Here is a 20,243-nt window from a genome sequence, read left to right on the forward strand (position 1 = left end):
ACATCTGATGAAGTATGCCAAGCAGCCAAATCAAAACCCATTCTTCCCATTGAAGGAAAAACAGTCTGTTGTGCTTGTGTGGTGGAAGCCTATTTTTATACCTTCTGTTTGTTCTGCAAGGTGACTCTGTTCACCACAATCCCACCAAGCATTGTTTTGAGAAGAATGCTCTTATATTGATTGTTTGTGCGTCAGTCCAGCTTTCTCTAGAGCGGCACTTGGGATGAAATGAGATAATTTCCATTAACAGGACATGCATTATTAGTCCCCTGTGCCAAATAGAGAGGCTAAGCCAAGGTTGCTATTTCTGGCCATGTTCACCTCAGGAAGGAACTTTCTCAGCTTTAATGGGATTTTGCTATTGTTGGTCGCCTTCTGTTTGACAGAGCGCCAGCAGGGTTGAGAATTGTTTAGAAAGCAACATGAAATATAATAAAGCCCTAACCATTTGCTGCAGCACATTCCAGTGTGGTGTTTATTTTGAAAGGGGGGGGAGTGTAATTATTGACTTTGGCAAGGGGAAAATAATAAAAACTCTGCTGCGTGACTCTTATCTGAGGACATGTTTATCACAGCTTTTGGATTTAAAAACTTATTGCAAATGTCACAGCTGAATTGTGTACTATTCAGCCATGTTGCCTTGGCAGTCTCTTCCCTCACAGAAAGCATCAGTTTTTGAGATTGTTCAATATTGCTCTGGAGAGCCAGGTTCTTGGGAATTATTTTAATGGCCACCAGAAGGCCATCATAACAATGGCATTCTCATTCTGGAAAGTTCTCTTCTCTTCTGAATCAAGCCTAAGCTGGCTCCTACTAGGTTTTAAAGGGGAAAAAAATCAAAACAATTTTAGTATTTTGCTTGGATGTTAAAGAACAGTATTAATGGAGTGGACAAATAGGGGTTCCTCCCTCTTTCCTGCCATTTCTGCTCAGACCAGCTTTCCATATTTTTGGAAAGCAAACCCACAGAAGTCAACAAAATCTATTTAACAGAGGTTAAAAAAGGGGGGGGAGGGTAGTGACTACTTTTCCAACTAACCATCTCACTTTCCAAATGTGTCAGTTCTTGAGTTCTTTCCACCTTAAATCATTTATAATTTGGATTTTTGTAATGAAACAGTGTTTACTCCCAAATAAATGGGCATGCTATTCTACTCCAGGTGTATCATTGACATCTTTTAGATCATTGGATCAAAAATTAGAATAAAAGTGGAATCCAGCTGATTATTCCATTGATTATTATTATTCCTGATACTTCACATTCAGTGGTGGGTTGCTGCTGGTTGAGCCTGGATAGGGCGAACCAGTAGTAGTGGCGGTGGAAGGCTTTGCCCACCTGCCAGGACGCTTCTGCGCAAGCAAGCACGGGAGCGCACCCGAATCAGTAGTAAAAAAATTGGCAACCCACCTCTGATCCCATTGCATCCAGGGGGATTTATTGCTAGATAAAATATCAAAGTTGGGATGGGACATTTTATGGTCAGTTGCAACTGTTTCTTACCAGGGAAGATAGGCATCATAGTCTAACAATGTCTAAAGAGTCTTTGGTTTGCCACCCTTGAGGACAGTATCATTAGAATGGTAGATTGTAGATGTCTATGTAGATTTACAGTCATCCAGGTCATAGCTGCCCTAAAGATGCTTTTTCAAGAGGCTGAAGAAGCTTCTTGGATAGAAAGTAAAACGTCTTCAAAGAAAAACCAAAAAGTCAGTTGCCTCTTGAAAGAGCATCTCTGGGATGGTAGATTGTAGACTTCTGCCTGATGAAAATAAGATAGTAGATGAATATTTGATCTCATACACCAAGGCTTTTCATATGGATGATGCAGTGTTATCTAAACTATTATTTTAGTGCAAGGAGCTTTCCTTAATCAGTTTCTCTCCAAGACCTCCCTTTAACAGAGCTACCTGGTGGACAACAGCTAGTAAAATTGCCAAATTGTGTGGACCTGTCCAGAAATCAGTGAAAGAGTCTGAAGTAAAGTACAGAACTAAGAATATAACAGAGACTTAAGAAAATTTGTCCAAACAGTCAAAGATCTAACTAGGGGAGGGTTCATGGAATTAAAAAAAAAAAAATCTGTGCCATTTTCGACATACATAATTTACCATTACTTTTTCAGGAGCTATTAATATTCAAAGGAATGTCACATTACTTTAAAATGTTCCCTTGCAATGCAATGTAATGTAGTACAAATTACATTTGTCTTCTCTTCCAGATGGCAGTTCTTGTAGAATATTTGGAGTGCAGCAATGGTGGGAATAAGCATTTTCTCAGCCTTGACAACTCCCCAAAGAACTATTTTGGACTCACATGGTATGGTTTCATTCTACAAATGATATTTTATAGCAAATATTAATAAAAGTAGAAAGGATCTGGGACAGAAAATGCCTAATCTCTTGGCTTTCCCCACATTTAAAGCACTAAAAGCATTCAAAAGGACAGAGATAATCAGAAGCATAATTTTTCTTTCATGGTGAACATGAAGATATTATGAAGCAGTTGACCAACCTGCACAAAATTGAAGTCTCTTCAAATGTGGCAGGTGTTTGGGAGGATGGAGTTACGGTTTTCTTCCTTGATTTTGAGAATCATAAGAATTGTCTACTAGAATTATTATTATTATTATTATTATTATTATTATTATTATTATTATTATTATTTATTTATTTGTCTTGTATGCCGCCCACTCCCGGAGGACTCCGGGCGGCTTACAAAAGACAAGGGAAAGGGGGGAACAAGACAAAGACAACATATTAAAAACAAAACCAACATTCACAATTTCTATGGAGGTAGATGCTTCTCAGCTCCCCCCAGCCTGCTGGAACAGCCAGGACTTTGTGGCTTTGCGGAAGGCCGGGAGGGTAGTAAGGATCCGGATCTCAACAGGGAGCTTGTTCCAGAGGGCCGGAGCTGCAACAGAGAAGGCTCTCCCCCGGGGAGTCGCCAGCCGACATTGGCTGGCAGATGGAATCCGGAGGAGACCCAACCTGTGCGATCTAATTGGTCTGAGAGAGGTAATCGGCAGGAGGCGGTCTCTCAGGTACCCAGATCCAATGCCATGTAGGGCTTTATAGGTAGCGACCAGCACCTTGAAGCTGATTCGGAGACTAATAGGTAGCCAGTGCAGCTCGCGGAGGATAGGTGTCACGTGGGTGTACCTTGGTGTACCCACGATCGCTCGCGCGGCTGCATTCTGGACTAATTGGAGTCTTTGAACACTCTTCAAGGGCAGCCCCATGTAGAGCGCATTACAATAATCCAGTCTTGAGGTCACAAGGGCGTGAGTGACTGTCTGAAGGGCCTCCCGATCCAGGTAGGGTCACAATTGGTGCACCAGGCGAACCTGGGCAAAGGACCCCCTGGTCACAGCCAACAGATGGTGTTCTAGAGTCAGCTGTGGGTCCAGGAGGACTCCCAAATTGCGAACCCTCTCTGAGAGGCATATAATTTCACCCCCCAGCCTGAGAGATGGAACAGTTGGACAATCTTTGGGAGGGAACATCAGAAGCTACTCGGTCTTGTCTGGATTGAGTGCCAACTTGTTTGCTCCCATCCAGACTCTAACAGCCTCCAGGCACTGGCACATCACTTCTACTGCTTCGCTGAGTTGGCACGGGGCAGACAGATACAGCTGCGTATCGTCTGCATATTGGTGATACTTAATCCCGTGCCGGCATATGATCTCACTCAGCGGCTTCATGTAGATGTTAAATAGGAGGGGGGACAGGACCGAACCCTGCGGCACCCCATACTTGAGGGGCCTTGGGGTCGATCTCTGCCCTCCGACCAACACCGACTGCGACCTGTCCGAGAGGTAGGAGGAGAACCACCGCAAAACGGTGCCTCCCACCCCCACCTCTCTCAACCGTCGCAGAAGGATACCATGGTCGATGGTATCGAAGGCCGCTGAGAGGTCAAGAAGCACAAGGATAGAGGGGTGACCCCTATCCCTGGCCCGCCAGAGATAATCGATCAGCGTGACCAAAGCAGTTTCCATGCTGTAACCAGGCCTGAAACCCGACTGAAAAGAGTCTAGATAATCGGCTTTATCCAAGGACTGTCGGAGTTGCGAGGCCACCACTTTCTCAACAACCTTCCCTACAAAGGGAAGGTTGGAGACTGGACAATAATTGTTCAAAATGGCTGGGTCCAAAGACGATTTCTTCAGGAGGGGTCTTACCACCGCATCCTTTAGGAGGGGTGGGAAGATACCCTCCCGGAGAGAGGTGTTCACAATCGTTTGGATCCAGCCACGTGTCACCTCCCTGCTGGTCGACACCAGCCAGGAGGGACACGGGTCCAGTATACAAGTGGAGGCACTCACCGCTCCCATGGCCTTGTCCACTTCATCAGGAGAAGCCCGTTGAAACTCAATCCATAAAGCATGCTCAAGACCCTCCCCCGGTACCTCGGCTGGTATCGTGCAATTGGAGTCCAGCTCTGTCCGAATCCGAGCGACTTTATCCGTCAAATACTGAACAAATTCCTCAGCTCTACCCTGTAGAGGGTCATCCGCATCCCTCCCTTTCAAGAGGGAGCGGGTTATTCTAAACAAGGTGGCTGGGCGCGATTCAGCAGATGCAATAAGGGCGGCAAAATGCGAACATTTCGCCGCCCGTATTGCCACGAGATAGGCTCTAATAAAGGCTCTCATCAGTGCTCGGTCTGACTCAGATTTACTGGCCCTCCAGTGGCACTCTAGGCGTCTCTTTTGGCGTTTCATCTCCCGGAGTTCCTCGGTGAACCAAGGAGCCCTCCTGGATCCGCCGCCTCGGAGAGGTCGCAAAGGCGCAATCCGGTTTAGAGCCCCCGCCGCCGCTATATTCCAAGCAGCGACTAAGGACTCCACCGAATTGTGGACGATAGTGTCAGGTATTTCTCCAAGCGCCGTCTGAAACCCCATTGGGTCCATCAGGTGCCTGGGGCGGAACCACCTAATTGGTTCCTCCTCCCTACAGTGGGGGATTGGCCTCCGAAAGTCAAGCCTCAGCAGGAAGTGATCAGACCATGACAAGGGCAAGGTTTTAATGCCCTTCAACTCTAGATCACATCTCTACTGCTCCGACAGAAATACAAGGTCAAGTGTGTGACCCGCTGAGTGAGTCGAACCTCGAATTACTTGGGTCAAGTCCATGGCTGTCATGGAAGCCATGAACTCCTGCGCCCCATCAGAGCGTTCACCAAGTGTAGGCAGGTTGAAATCCCCCAGAACCATAAGCCTGGGGAACTCCACCGCCAACTCGGCTACTGTCTCGAGGAGCGAGGGGAGGGCTGTTGCAACGCTGTTGGGAGGTAGGTACGTTAGCAACAGACCCACTTGACCACCAAGGTCCAGCTTCATCAACAGGGACTCACACCCGACAAACTCCAGAGCAGGGATCCTATGAGGAACTAAAGACCCTCGGACGATGACAGCCACTCCTCCACCCCTTCCCTGGGATCGCGGCTGATGAAGCACCTGAAAACCTTCTGGGCACATTTCAGTGAGGGGGACTCCTCCCTCTGGGCCCAGCCAGCTCTCAGTAATACATGCCAGGTCTGCCCCCTCATCTAAAATTAAGTCCCGGTCAAGGGGAGCTTTGTGAACCACAGACCTGGCATTTAGCAACAACAGCCTGAGACCAGGGCCCTGACAATTCTCGCCACCTGGCCCTGGAGTGGAACTAACAGGGCCGGAAGGAGGGATCTCTGTGATGTAGCGAATCCTCCTTCCCCGGTAATGGCCAGCCCTGAAGTTCCCGTCATACCTGCCCGTCCCCATAGTGACCGTAATGCTCCGGCCCTCCCCCGCTACCGTAGACCCCACAACCCCTCCCACAGCTCCCACACCATCCAGCAGGCAATCCTTAACACTCATTCTAGGACGGGAAGTAAGTCTGGGCCCCTACCACTTCTGCAGTGGCACTCAGTGGAGGAGACACCAGGCAATACTCTCAACCCTCTCATACACACGCAGCCACTCACCCATGCAGTCCCCACGAAATAAGTTAAACACAAAAAACACAACAGTATGAATTTAAAAAAAAGTGGGTGCAAACATCAACCAAGCATACCATTCACACTACATTCCTAAAAAATTCGCGGAGCACTGCGCTAGTGCGATGTAAGATAATGGTGTGCAGATGGAGGGCGAGCTGCTCCACTCTTCTCCCCTCCTCTGAGTCCTAGAAGAGCTTCCCAGGCCACAGGTCCAAAGTCAGTAGCATATAAAGTGGCTGTAAGCGGAGAGGGCACGGGATAAGGGTCCGGTATTGGTACACAGCAGCTTTCCAGTCCTACGTCCTCCGGATCCAACAAACAATTTATGGCCCCCGTGTCGGGGGGGGTAGTTCTTCCAGAATTCCAGGACAGCACTATTTCTATCTCAGACAGATCCAGATACCACTCTGCCATCAGAGGTAAGAATGCCAGTTTACCTGGCAGAAAATGCTACTGTTCAATATTACTTAAAGCCCAACCTATCTGAAAGGTGAGGATCTCCTGGGTAAAATGACATGATGCAGAACAACTCTTTCTTCCAAGGATTGAAGACAGAACTTTTTTTTTTAATGAGACAAAGTAATTGACCCATTAACTCAAATACAGACAAGCTCCATAAAACATATGTTCATTATTTGAAATACCTATTCTAGATAGGTAGATTTCATTCATTGGCAATGAACCTAATTGGAAGTCCTGAAGGTAATAATCCCAAATATTTGGAATTTCTCATTTACTGGGTTTCAATTAACATAGCATAAATAAAGGGGGGGGAGGTGAAATTAAATGCAGGGGGAAGTAGATAGCATCAAGCTTTCTGTCCCAAGATGTCTCAGACCTTAGAAAGACCCAGTTTAGATTGCTCTTTCAACTTAAGCTGCCTCTTCCGGTTGTTGTAGGATAGAGTCATATAAACCATGTCTACATACATGATTTTGTGCTTCTTAGATGAAAGAGAGTCTGCATAAGTGGTGTACAATAATGTCTCATGATCTGAAAAGCATTCATTTATTCATAAGCATCCTAGTCGATCAAATATGCCACTCCCTAAATCAGTTTTCTGCTGCCCTCTATATGTTACATTATAGGAAACTGAGGTTCAGAACATCATATACATAATATTATGCCCTTCAGCCATTCCGAATGGCTGATTTTTAATTGGGGGTGTTGACATGGTTCCAAAAAACTTTAATTTCTTCAGAGAACAACAATTAATCCACTACTAAGGTTTTTAAAAAAGTCAAAATTTTCCAATGAAATCATGAACATACAAAGATTTAAAGCAAAATTTAGAAATCAAAATAGGAACCATGTGCATAATGAAGAACAGCTATAGTTCTCTTTTCAGTCACCATCACTAAAAAACTAACGTATTAAAGAATAATTCCATGCAAACCTTCACTTAATACTGCATAATAATGATGGCAAAATAACATTTTTTTAAGAGCAAAGTTGATGATCTATTTTTTGATGGACACAAATTATCTACAAGTATCAAGGATATTACTAAACTTGGTAAACATTTATGTGATGTTGGCTAAATATGGAAGTAACAGGTACATGACATGCAGAATTACATCTAGAAAGAGCCGAGGTGGCGCAGTGGTTAAATGCAGCACTGCAGGCTACTGCTAGATCAGCAGTTCAGCGGTTCAAATCTCACCGGCTCAGGGTTGACTCAGCCTTCCATCCTTCCGAGGTGGGTAAAATGAGGACCCAGATTGTTGGGGGCAATATGCTGACTCTCTGTAAACCGCTTAGAGAGGGCTGAAAGCCCTATGAAGCGGTATAAAAGTCTACTGCTATTGCTATTGCTATAAAATATGCTATTATTGCAGTGCTTAAAATTATGTTTCTGAAAAACTGCAATATATACTGCAAGTTATAGTTCTTTATTGTTTTGGGTATCTTAGCTCATACTGTAAGATTAATCCAGCAGCCTTACCTGTTAGAATATTCATGACTGGGAGAGACATGGTAACACGGTCAGCCAATGAATAGGCATAGCAATTAAGTCAGCCAGTTGGGAGATTCAACAGATCTGAGTCTGTGCTGAGAATTGAAACCAAAACACAACTGATCTCTGTCTGCTCTAAACTCTGAGATGAAACTATTCTCTCCTCTTTGTATTCTGCTTGTAACTTCTACCACATTGAAAGAATCTACTATTGGTATTGTACATTTATTCATCTGTTATTATGTATATAAAGAAGTTAACGAACCCAGCTGAATCAGTTATCTGTGTGTGCTTTCTGGATTTGATTTTTTTGCAACAAACTCTGACATTCCCCAGTCTGACACTTGCCTTCTCTCCAGAGGTGGTGGGACTGGAATTCCCAACAAAAGCAGTAACGCTCTTTGCTTTGTCCAAATGAGTTTTTAACCAGTTAGTTGTAAAACTGAAAGAAACCATATTTGTTTTATAAGAGGTGACTATCTTCATTTGGGCCCTTGTGTTGGAACACCAGTTCTCAAACTTCCCAGCATGTTGGTTGGGAATTCAAGTAGTTATCCTAACACACATGAAGGACAGCAGGTTAAGAGAGGCCAGCACTGAGGAACTTCCTCCCATTTATTTTTCACAAAGCCAGCAGAATTCTCCTTCTAAACACATAAAAGCCAAGCTGTAGTAAGGAGACTTTATTTTCTTTGCAAATAACATTGGGGCTGCCAGATGGCTAAGCTTGGAGGAAAAGTACAATGAGATAAACAAGATAGAGCTATTGTGTTGGCCTTGTCCTCACAGAGATTAGCTAGACAGACTGACTTTGCTGAATAGCAATTCCTTTGACTTCTTCAATGTAAATAAGATTACAGGGAATCTTTCCAACTCTCTTTAAGTTTAAGTGACTAATTAAAGGGTGATTGTTCCTCAATTATTAGAATTTTGGAAGAACAGATTGTAAGATAATTTACTGATTTTCTGTTATAAATTTAGTTTATTGCTTCAATATATCTGCTTATTTTTAAATGATTAGGCATTAATGAAAGCAATCATTGATAAATTATAGCATAAAACATAGCATTAAGTTCATATATGTTTAGATAGCAATCAATTTATAGACAATTCATAGAAGAATCAATATATATCATGCCTATTTTGCCTTTTAGTCATTTTTAACCGTTCATAAATCAAACATTTTTCTGTCACTTTTAGCTACAGACCTTTAACAGGCTTCCTATGAGAATGGAACCACAGGAAAATATACGACTGATTTGATATTTTGAGATGAAACTGATTTCATCAATGTCAACAAGGTGGCATTTTGGAGGTGAAGTAGAATACTGTGTTTTCCCGAAAATAAGACCCTGTCTTATATTTTTGAACCCCAAAATAAGCACTTGGCCTTATTTTCGGGAAGGTCTTACTATTTTGGGGCGCAACTTGCGGGTGGTATGTGGGGAGGGGGAGAAGCAAGACGCGCATCTTACCTGACTTCCAGGTCCATGAACAGCGAGAAACGGTTGGAAGTAGTCCCACAGACTACTTTTCTTTCCCTGCACATGGCAGTTCAGAATGGAGTAGGGAAGCAGGTTAGTGAAGGGATGTGGTTGCTTTGGGAGGGGTGAGGGACCTGTATGTGTTTGTGTGTGAGAGAGAGAACGGGGCGGGGGGGGGAGACGGAGAGAACACTGCTGCCAGCCCTGAATCGGATCTCTCTCTCTCTCTCTCTCCCTCCCTCCCTCTCACACACACCACTCTTCTTTGGGATCGCAGCACAGAAGCTCCTCCCAGGAAGGCTTCAGATTGAGCATTTTGGGGAAGTGTTTCTGGTGCTACGATCCCAAGTACAGAACGATCGGCAGGAAAAGGGGGTGGATTTTCCCGCCGCCCATCCTTTCTTTGGGAATCACAGCACAGATGCCCCTCCCAGGATTGCAAGGCTGAAGGCTTCGGATTGAGCATTTTTTCGGGGGGATGTCTTTGCTCCGATCCCAATAAAGAACGATCAGCAGGAAAAGGGGGAGGAGACCGACAACTGGGAAGGTGCTCTGGAGATCTGGGTCAAGTTGCACAGCCTTCACTGGCTCAGCTGATCAGCGGGCAGCAATCAAAGGGCTAAACCTCCATGAGGTGATAGGAAAGGGAAGGGCTGCCTCTTTTTCTGGCCACCCTATGCCTTCACTAGGACTTATTTTCAGGGGAGGGCGTATATTTATGTCCACCCCCAAAATCGGGGTTGGCCTTATTTTTGGGACAGGTCGTATTTTCGGGGAAACACAGTAGCAGAATAATTATGGTGTTATTCACGCCATCAACATAGCTGGTTGGGAATTATTGGCACTGAGGTTCAGTAAACTGATGGACACCAAGTGAGAGAAAAGTGAAAGTGCTCTTGGAGGCCTCATTTGAAAAAGCAACGGGTAGGTCACGACAAAAAAAAACCCTTCATTTTTAATACATTTAATTAAAATTAAATACTGTTAGTCAACTTACGACCACAATTAAGCCCAACATTTCTGTTGTTAAGTGAGATGTTTGTTAAGTGAATTTTGCTCCATTTTATGATCTTTCCTGCTACAATTTTTAAGTGAATCGGTGCAGTTGTTAAATAGTAACACAATTGTTAAGAGAATCTAGCTTTCCCATTGACTTTGCTTGTCAGAAGGTCACAAAAGAAGATCACATAGCCCCGAGACACTGCAACGGTCATAAATAAGAGACAGTTGCCAAGCATCTGAATTTTGATCATGGGGATGCTGCAAAGGTCGTACCTGTGAAAAACAGTCATGTTACATTTTTCAGTGCTGTTGTAATTTTGAACAGTCAAAATTGAACTGTTGTAAGGTAAGGAATACCAATATGAACCCTAGCCCGCGATGGTGAACCTATAGCACACGTACCACAGATGGCCCACATATGTGGTGGCACACCAGCTCTAGCGTGCATGTGCATGCCGGCCAGATGATTTTTCACCCTTCCAGAGGGCATTGGGAGGCCGTTTTCCCTGGCCCTCCGGGAAAACAGCTGGGGAAGGTGAAAAATGGCCCCAACGGGCCAACCAGAAGTTCGGGAACTAACTTCTGATTGAGCCATTGGGGCCATTTTTTGCCCTCCCCAGACTTCAAAAGAGCCTCCGGTGCCTGGGGAGAGATTACGACACATGCCGGGGGTGGTGGTGTTTGCGCACACATGCATGGAGGGTCACACATGCATGTGCAGGTGGGCAGGGAGATTGAGTGGGCACATGCCCACGATAGCGCCCGCATGCACAATTTTGGCATGCTGTAAGAAAAAGGTTTGCCATCCCTGCCCTAGACTATTCCTCTCTCTCGCCTTCAGATTAGCATTTGGTAGATTCTGGAGCTTTTGAAAGGCTGCAGCCAAAGTTCTTTTTTTTGCCTGTGGAAAGTTCTGGGGCTTCAGGTTGTATGGGTATGAGTTAAAAAGATTTGCCAAGCAGTGATGCATCAACTACCTACATTTAAAAAATAGGCAGAGCTTGCATCATATTGTCATGTCCAGCATCTTGACTTTTTTGACATCTATGGATATGAATCTACATAATTGCATAATTCCATGAAAATGGAGTCTCATGCAAATTGCAGACTGGGGAAAGAATAGACAACTTGTTTTTCTTCCCCTGGGTCTCTACTTCAGAAAAAGGTCTAGAGCCTTTATTTCTCATATTAAAATAACATGAATAGCTACTTAAGCAATTGCTGATTTAGAAAATGTTAAACTGCTTTTTAGATATTCTGCAGATTTTCCACTGAAATTGTCCATTAAATAAATATTTCTCAGATATGAGTCTCAGCAAGTTGGATCCATATATCCTTATTCTTTTAAGTATAGTATGAAAGTTACGAGAAGCTAGGGCTACCAGAGTGCCTCAAATATTTGGATGACCTCGGATAGCAGCAAGGAATGGGTGCCTTCTGTATTTCGCTATGGCCATCTATTGATCATCCACATTTTTGCAACTCAATAGAATTCAATATCTTGTAAAGTAAGATTCTTCAGAATCAATTTAGTGATTAAATGGAGAAATGCATGTGGTTTTCACTGCAGCGTTTGGGAAATAGTTTGCAATTGCTTTCTTCCTAAAAGTTTTTTCTGACTTTCCACCTACCCTGTAGCTTTGTTGGTTCTCAATGGTCTCCCAATGCTGACCCTCTTGGCTTTCTGGAGATCAGGTATAATCATAAGTGTTGCCCATGCTGTGATTCTACAGCCAATATCAAATTACCAATTACTTATTTCTTTCCATGACTTATTATCATTGTTTTGAAATATGTTCTTTGTTACATCCTTTCAAATAAAGTTCAGAGTATTTCACTGGGTTTTGTTATTGTTGTTATCTCACAACCACTCTCTTTTGCACAATATGTTTTTCTTCAGAAGCTAAGCATCTTGTTGTTATCGTTTTCCATCTTCCATTAAATTTGTAATCAAAGAATGGATTATAATCTTTGATTATTCTCATTAACTGCCTTCTAGAGCTGTCTGGCTGCATAATTAGTACTGCATCATCTGCACAGCATTTCATTTTATATTCTCTTCCTTTGAAGTTTGATTCCAGTTATTTATCTGTCTGCCAGCACTTCTAAAGCAATTACAAATAGTAAAGGGAAACAGCAGGCACCCTTGCCTGATGCCCTTAGGTATTAACTAAAGTTTATGAAAAGTATTCCATTTCCAAAGTATGCTTTGGTTTACTATGGATATATACTTTCCACCCACACTTTGATTTTTCCCATCCTTCTCTTTCCTGATTTGATATACCAGATGTTTCCCGGGCCCATTTACATTCTCAAAATGATTTTGTTTGACATAATTTTAAAGCTCTTCCAATTCTAATAAGACTAATAGTTGTTTCTTTATTTCTTTTAATATCTGTCATTTGGATTAGCTTTGTTAATACTTTTCTTTTCTTACAATTGCAGTTTCAATCTATTTTTTCCTGATTTTTGTAATCCTTATAATTCCTTTCATAAAACAACTCTAATCTAGTTGTCTCTGGACATCTCTGCATTGCATTTATATTAAAAAACATTTTAGTTCTCCTTTAGATTTTTGTAGAATACCATAATATGCTTTCTTGGATCAATAGCTATTCATTCATTCTACATTTGAAAAGCAATTTTTCTCCTTGAAATCATATTAAAATTGGATAATGATCTTTATATGTCATTGGAGAATCTTCACTTCCCTGATAGATGCTATAAGACCTTAGGAACCCAACAGATATCAATTCTTGAATATGCACGATGTCTTGCTGAAAAGAACATATAATCCCTTGCTTTGGGGATTTTTAGCCTCTAAACATCTGCCAAGGCTAACGTGTTCATGTCTGAAAAATCTTTTTTGGGATCATATGGAAAGAATAAAACAGGATCTTGAAAGGAGGAAAAACAAAACTTACTTGGCTGGGACTGAAAGCATATTATGGTACTTCAACAATGAATGCAGTGCCCTTGGTGAACTTCTTATTTCAAATGGCACCCATTCCAAAAACTTGCAGTGCTGCGAAGAGCAATCAAAAGATTCATATGGAGTGCGAAAAAGTTTTCTTGTCCTCTTCTGTTGTAGGATTCCAAGCTGATTTACTATATCTGGGCTTTGAAACATCAGGTGACACCAGACAGCAGCAAAGACATATATGGTAGGGAACTCTAGCTTGATGCCATCTTTTGATGATTGACCAAGGTTCTGCATCAGACCCGTTTAAGTCCTGATTTCAGTGAATGAACTAGAGCAGTGTTTCTCAATGTCAGAAATGTAAGATAAATGCACTCCAGCTACCAGAATTCATGCTGATTGGGGAATTCTGAGAATTGGAGCCCACCCTAATGTTGCTGAGGTTGAGAATTGTTAAACATTTTCCCTACAAAATCTGCTCAGTATGAAGTGTGATTCTCAGTTTTAGAACCTTAAAATAATCTTGTCCTATTGAGCTGCCTTTTAAAGACCTGGAACCTGTATCTGAATTTTTACAAAAAGCACAGCATCTGAAGACATTATTTCTGCCCAAAGTCAGGGGATTCTGTAGGCTCGGCTGCCCTCTGCAACTAAAGAAGGGAAATACACTGTAATTCAAATTGGCTTAAAAAAAAACCCTTAGCAACAAAAATACCTTTGCCCTTTTAAAAACTAATGGGTTATAAATATATACAGAAACCTGTATCTTGCCCAAACTTTTTTCCTTGTCAGCTAATTGCCAGTTCCAACTGAAAACAATCCTAAAAAATATTTTTGTCCAATAGTTGCTAAACCATTGTCCTTATATGTACATCAGTTAAACAGGACACAGTCTAAAATAGGGCAGGACAAGACAAAAACTGATTAATTCAATTAATGACTATTGGTTAAAATTATTTGCCTGTAAAATAAGACACTTCATTTGTAAAAAGAATTGATCCTCTATTTGTATCTACATATGCAAATCATCTTCTTACACACACATTGCTTTCTATAACAGAAGTTATATAGTGAAAGAGAAATCACACAAATCTATGATTAAGCCTATGCAATACTGTGAATCCCACTGACTTCAATGGCTCATTCTCTCATGTAGCAGCTATATAGGCTATTTCTGTGTTGGAGATGAATGTGTTTGATTTTGTTTGATTTGATTCCTTTAAATTAAAGTGGAAATTAGGAAATTAATTCGGGTGGAATTTAGCTTTCCTTCCATTTATTCACCTCCACATATATAGATGAATGACTTCAGTGGAGAATAGGTAAAAGTGTTAAAAACCACCATGGAAGCAGCAAGGATTGACTTGCCCCTTTTCACATCATGCTGTCTTGCTTCAGGCTTCCATTAGCAATGTCTTGAGTCATTTGTTTAAATTAGCTCATTTCGCATATTCAGATCTTCCCTCCCCACAAATTATCAGTACGTATTTGAGTTATAAAAGCAAAATCCTGAAATAAATGCAATACTGCAAAACAAGGGGCAATGAATCAGTAGTGGGTTTCAGCTCCCGTTGCAACTGGTATGCTCTAACGGGAGCTGGGAGTGCACCACGGGCATGCACGCATGCACACGCATCGCCTGCGATGCTCCAGCTGCTCGGGGGATCGTCGCACAGGCGCTATTGGCCCGTTTCCTTCAAATACAGGTAAGGAACAAGGGCGGGCGGCCCCTCCAAAGCACCATTCCAGTACGGTGGCTGCTGCTTCCGGCAGGCACCGGTACGCGCGTATCAGGGCGTACTGCCGTCAACCCACCACTGCAATGAATGGATACTAATAAAGAAGAGAACAAACCGAGAACTGAGGAGAAATTTCCTGACAAAACAAACAGTGGGTCGACTTGCCTTCAGAAGTTGTGGGTGCTCAGCGGATTTTTAAGAAGAAAGGTTTTTAAGAAGAGATTGGACGATTGGACAGTCTGAAATGTTAAAGGGTTTCTTGCATGAGCAGGAGGTTGGGCTAGAAGACCTCCAAGGTGCCTTCCAGTTCTGTTACTCTGTTAAATTTTGGTATATAGAGCACAGCTCATAATCAACATTTCTCTACTGATGCACAGAAAGAAATGGGAATAGAAAACATGTTAGTAACGTCAAGTGGCAAAAAGGAGATCCTGGAGTGATTAAACAAAGATTCTTGTAATTACAAGTGGGGGTCTTATTACAAGAGAAAATATATAGATCTATATTTGGAGTATAGAAAACAAACTACACGAAGCAAGAAGACCAATGTTTGCATACTTGTCAGGACAATGTTGAGGTAGTTTCCATGATGGCATAAACTAGTTAGTGAACATTAAATCACAACTCTTTATACTATGTCCAAAAACCACCACCACAAAAGTAAGAGAATTTCTCTTGTTGCATTCTTTCCTAAACAATCTTCCTTGTCTCCTCAGCTGTCATAGCAACTTGACAAGAACTATCATTGTCCCCTGATTGATTGTGATCAATATGTTGCTCACCATTTTTTTACAGATTCCAACTTGCATCCAATTGCTATTTCACAATCCTGGCTTATGCATATCTTCTGTCGGTAATAGAGGGCAACTGCCTATTGTTCCTACCACCACAATTCTGTGCCAGCCAACACCTTGCAAATATCAAGTGACAAGTTGGTGCAAATGTTAAATGGTCTTGGGCCCTGGAAGCCCAGCTACCCAAACATTAAACCAACACCCAAGACCCCCCCCCTCCCTTGTAGGAAAATATGCCATTGCAAATATTTACAACAGCTGATTTAGAGTTATACAGTTTCCCTTCAGCCATAAACCAGAACAAATACTTAAAGATTTATTACATCCTTCCCTCCAGGGACTTAAGTAACTGTAGTTAAATAATAGAGCAGTTAAATAACACAGAGTCCCATTATTTTACTTCCAGGATTCCTGAGAGGCATATTGTTTTCCAAAAGGATTAAGGTCTAAAAACTAAACCTCTAAATATGTCCTTTGTCATTCTCAGTGAATAAAAGGGCCATTTGTAAAATTTTCTTTTATTTGCTACAGAATTAAGCTCTGTTGACTCTTGAGCCAATCTCAGAGTCTTCTAGGCTTACTAATGGGTGATTTGTACATTTTCTTCTACATTGAGGAAACCTCTTGAAACCAAATCCTTGCGATGGCTTCCTCCAGTAGTTGTAATAACTCTGAGACAATGGCCATCATTTTTACCACACTCAAATTTAATACCTGTATGTATAAAGTTATTGTTACAACTGACCTTAGCATTAAATGCTGCAACTGACACAATATGACTGAAGCTCGTAAATTAATATACATTGCTTCTATCTTAGTAAATAGGATTGTGTGAAAATTTGGCCTTGCTTGACCAAAGTCATGATGGGTAATAGTAAACAATATCATGAGCCTATTTAGTGATGACCATGGCATATAGAATACTACAACTTTGGATTAAAAGGAGTAAATGGTAGAAGATGAGGATAAATTAGCTAATGAAAAAAGGAAGAAAAATAGACCTGCTGTATAGAAGTATAAATGTAAGTTTGATTATAAAAGAAAAAGCTAAAATATATTGTATGTCAGAAAACATGAATTGTGTCATCTAGTCATATCATGGAGAAAGTTTATGTGGCTGCTAAGAATTGACACTGACTTGATAGTACCTAATGAATTTATTCAGGTGGTTGTGGGTTGGTGGTAGTTTCATGTTATACTCAGTGGTGGGATTCAGCCAGTTCACACTACTTCGGGAGAACCAGTTATTAACTTTCTGAGCAGTTTGGTGAACTGATGGTTGGAAGAAATAATTATGGTAGAGAACCAGTTGTTAAATTATTTGAATCCCACCACTGGTTATATTCTAATAAGTATGAAAATGGAAAAGTCCCTCATCAGTTTTGGGGAAATTCGTGCAACATTTGAATAAAATTAAGAGGAAACAAAGTGATCAACTGATTTAGCCTGAAAGTTAGAGAATATGGAAGAAGTAGTTTATGAAATTTTATAGGACTAATAGCAATGTGTCAAAAATAAGAATTGGAAATAAATGTTAGTGTTAATCAAAAATGTTGAAAGGGAAGTCTGTAGGAATAGATGGGATAACTGAAAAAACGTTAAGGCGTTTATTTTATAAAATCTATCTTAGATTCAGGATTCAAGGGATGGCATTATTATTCTCCTAAATAAAGAAAAATTAGTGAAACTACAAGTGGCTTAATTGGTAAATGGCACATTTCTGATTAAAAGAGTACAGGAGATGGTATTATGCAAAATGTGAGAAATACAACATAGCTTTATGCCAAGGAAGGACTGTGGATAGGATTTCAGCTCTTCAGAAGATCACTGAGGAATATAGAAATATGAGAAAGAAGATTTATTGCATATTTGTTTTAAAAGAGCATATGATAAAAATAGGTTTGGATTGTGAAGTTGAAAGTTGACTACTGAATGCAATTAGCATGGTATATGATGGTGTAAAATGTAAGGCGAAATAGAATTGCAAAAGGTTTAACTTTGAACAGGGAGTAAGACAAGGATATGTGGCATCCACTTGATTTCATGTACATGGATAAATGTATATAAAATATTTGGGGGTTGATATCAGGGATGTATTAGTTGAAGAGCAATATGGCCAAATATGACATGCTGTTGGCTGAAAACCAAAATCATCTGCAGTGAAAGATGATACAATAAAGCACAGATCTGAAAATTAATGTATCCCAGATCAATGTAAGCATTGTTTGACAAGGAAAATGGAGTGAATAATTGCAGTCTATATTTAACTGGCAAAAACCTAAAGCAAATACATTAATTTGCACTTTGGCAGAATGTTTACTAAAGATGAGAAGTGGAGAAATTTTAAGATGTGAAAATACTGCAGAAACACAGGGGGTAGCATGTGGTCTGTTACAAAACATGAACACTTGTCGAAGGAAGTAAAAATGGTTCTGTATAATTGTAATTGTACCCTCTTTATTATAAGGAAGTGAGAGTTGGTTTGTTAGGAGAAACATAAACATTGAATTCAATGGGAATGGGGTACTTAAAGAATGTGTGTGGTAAAATAAGGGGAAGGTCAAGAATGAATGAAGGTTAAATGAATGTAAATAGAAAGAAAAGTAAGTACAGTAACCAGCATAAATAAGTGCATTGTGTTCTATTTAATAATATAGAAAAAATTAATTATGTTTGAGTAAAACAAGCATATAAAGGAAGAGTGAGTGGATCAAGAAGAAGAGACTGAAAAAGTCAATCATAAATGGAGTGGATGTGAATCTTAAAGACAGAGAAGACATTTAAAGAGCAAGTGCATTGTACCGAAATATATGAAGCTATAATAATGGGAGTGAGGATAATTTGCAGGGGGAAAAAGTTGAGGTGAGATATAATAACTTGTGTTGTTGTAAATTAGTTTTAGCTCTGTTTACTTAAAGGCCAATGGAAACCCATATTGTTGCCATGATGTCCCCAGGACCAAATTTGATTCAAGAGAATCCTTACTTTTAAATCAGGGATTAGTAATGGAGGCACCAAAATTTTTCATTTCATTTCATTTTATTAAGCATTTATAGGCCGCCCTTCTCCCTGAGGGGACTCAGGGCGGCTTACAATAATAGGGGAGGGGAGTGCAGGACAAGACACAAAAAGAAAATGTGAATAAAAAATAATTAGCAATAAAAAAACCCAACATTCATTCAACATTCGGGAGGGGCGAGAGTAAAGTCTTATCCCCAGGCCTGAAGGGATAGCCAGATCTTGAGGGCTGTGCGGAAGGCCTGGACGGTGGTGAGGGTGCGGATCTCCACGGGGAGATTGTTCCATAGCGTCGGAGCTGCAACTGAGAAGGCTCTCCTCCGCGTAGTCGCCAGTCGGCACTGACTGGCGGATGGAATTCGGAGGAGGCCTACTCTATGCGATCTGATGGGACGGAGGGAGGTAATCGGCAGAAGGCGGTCTCTCAAATAGCCAGATCCACTACCATGGAGCGCTTTATAGATGGTAAGAAGGACCTTGAAGTGCACCCGGAGACCAACAGGTAGCCAGCGCAGCTCACGGAGGATCGGTGTTATGTGGGCGAACCGTGGTGCGCCCACAATCACTCGCGCGGCTGCATTTTGGACTAGCTGAAGTCGCCGGATGCTCTTCAAGGGCAGCCCCATGTAGAGCACATTGCAGTATTCCAGCCTAGAGATCACAAGGGCTCGAGTGACTGTTGTGAGGGCCTCCTGGTTCAGGTAGGGCCGCAACTGGCGCACCAGGCGAACCTGGGCAAATGCCCCCCTGGTCACAGCTGATAAATGGTGGTCAAAACTCAGCTGTGGGTCCAGGAGGACTCCCAAGTTGTGGGAACTAAATTCTACTTAGTTTGACTCCAACTAATAATAAAGAATTGTCAATAATTTATCCAATGAGGAATTAATTAATCTATCGGTAATCCTGAATGTTCTGCACTTTGGGCTAGAACTAGTGATCCAATGAAGGCCCTAACTGCATTACAACAGATCTTTAACAACTATAAAGGAGGCAATTACTGTTCCAGGAAAAGAAAAAGAAAAACAAGCAATAGAGGGTTGAAGAGGAGGGAGGTTATATTAACAGCCTTCTGACAACAATGTGCTTCAGCTGAGTCAAACATTCTCTCACACAAACACATAAGCATACAGACCCAAACGTTGTATGCTTCACTTGGTTTGAAATATAGCCCCAGCATTTATCTTGGCTACATTAACAAGATCTGTTTTACCAATACATTTATATTTATGATGACTAAGGGCAGATTATAGCTGTTAAAGTTGGTCCTCCTGACATGAAAACACGACTTTGTCATTAATACATTTTGTAATATAAACTGTGATGTCAGGTCAGTGGAAAGGGTGAAA

The sequence above is a fragment of the Thamnophis elegans genome, chromosome 4, assembly GCF_009769535.1.
Source record: "Thamnophis elegans isolate rThaEle1 chromosome 4, rThaEle1.pri, whole genome shotgun sequence".
Lineage (NCBI taxonomy): Eukaryota > Metazoa > Chordata > Lepidosauria > Squamata > Colubridae > Thamnophis > Thamnophis elegans.